The sequence below is a fragment of the Arachis duranensis genome, chromosome 4, assembly GCF_000817695.3.
Source record: "Arachis duranensis cultivar V14167 chromosome 4, aradu.V14167.gnm2.J7QH, whole genome shotgun sequence".
NCBI lineage: Eukaryota > Viridiplantae > Streptophyta > Magnoliopsida > Fabales > Fabaceae > Arachis > Arachis duranensis.
In genome coordinates this window covers 108,798,662-108,800,492 of record NC_029775.3, presented here as the reverse complement: position 1 = coordinate 108,800,492, position 1,831 = coordinate 108,798,662, and positions in this window count along the sequence as shown.

Genomic DNA, 1,831 nt, shown 5'->3' with positions numbered 1-1,831 from the left:
AAAGAAAAAGCTTCTCTAACAGTGCCTGGAATTATTGTTGATCACAATTTCGTCCACCAAGTTTTTGGCGCCGTTGCCGGGGATTGTTCGAGTATGGACAACTGACGGTTCATCTTGTTGCTCAGATTAGGTAATTTTCTTTTCAAAAATCTTTTTCAAAATTTTTCTTTTCTTTTTCGTTTTCTTCAAAAATATTTTCGAAAAAATTAAAATAAAAATACAAAAAAATTAGAAAATCATAAAAATCAAAAATATTTTGTGTTTCTTGTTTGAATCTTATGTTAATTTTTAAGTTTGGTGTCAATTGCATGCTTTTAAAATTTTTCTTGCATTTTTTTTCGAAAATCTCATGCATTCATAGTGTTCTTCATGATCTTCAAGTTGTTCTTGACAAGTCTTCTTGTTTGATCTTGATGATTTCTTGTTTTATGTTGTTTGTTGTTTCTCATGTGCATTTTTGCATTCATATTTTCCATGCATTAAAGATTTCTAAGTTTGGTGTCTTGCATGTTTTCTTTGCATCAAAAATTTTTCAAAATTATGTTCTTGATGTTCATCATGATCTTCAAAGTGTTCTTGGTGTTCATCTTGACATTCATAGCATTCTTGCATGCATCTTGAGTCTTGATCCAAAATTTTCATGTTTTGGGTCATTTTTGTGTTTTTCTTTAAAAATTCAAAAATCAAAAAAATATCTTTTCCTTAATTCCCTCCAAAATTTCAATTTTAAAAATCTTATCTTTTCAAAATCTTTTTCAAAAATCATGTCTTTTTCATTTTTTTATTATTTTCGAAAATTTTCAAAATTTATTTTCAAAATATTTTCAAAATCTTTTTCTTATCTTTATATCATATTTTCGAAAATTCATTAATAATTAATGTGATTGGTTCAAAAATTTGAAATTTGTTACTTTCTTGTTAAGAAAGGTTCAATCTTTAAGTTCTAGAATCTTATCTTGTAGTTTCTTGTTAGTGAAGTAAATAATTTCAAATTTTTAAAATTAAAATCTTTTTATCTTTTATCTTATCTTTTTCAAAAATTTTATCTTTTTTCAAAATTTGATTTTAAAATGTCTTATCTGACTTCTTATCTTCTTATCTTTTTAAAAATTTGATTTCAAATCTTTTTCAATCAACCAACTAACTTTTTGTTTGCTTCTTATCTTTCTCAAAACCACCTAACTACTTTTCCCTCTCTAATTTTCGAAAATATCTCTCTCTTTTTCAAAAATTCTTTTTAATTAACTAATTGTTCAAGTTTTAATTTTAATTTTAATCTCATCCTATCTCTGATTTTCGAAAATTACTAACCTCTTTTTCAAAAATTATTTTCGAATTCTTCTCCCTCTCTTCTCTTCTTCTATTTAATTATTTAATTACTAACACTTCTCTTCACCTCTCTTCATCCAAAAATCCGAATCCATCCTTCCTCTTTCTTATACCCCTTTCTTCTACTACTAACATAAAGGAATCTCTATACTGTGACATAGAGGATTCCTCTTTCTTTTCTTGTTCTCTTCTCCTTCATATGAGCAGGAACAGGGAAAAAGGCATTCTTGTTGAAATAGATCCAGAACCTGAAAGGACTCTGAAGAGAAAATTAAGAGAAGCTAAATTACAACAATCCAGAAACAACCTTTCAGAAATTTTCGAATAGGAGAAAGACATGGCAGCCGCAAATAATAATGATAATAATGCACGGAGAATGCTTGGTGACTTCACAAAGCCAACGTCCAAGTTTGATGGAAGAAGCATCTCCATTCCTGCCATTGGAGCCAATAACTTTGAGCTTAAGCCTCAACTAGTTGCTTTAATGCAACAAAACTGCAAA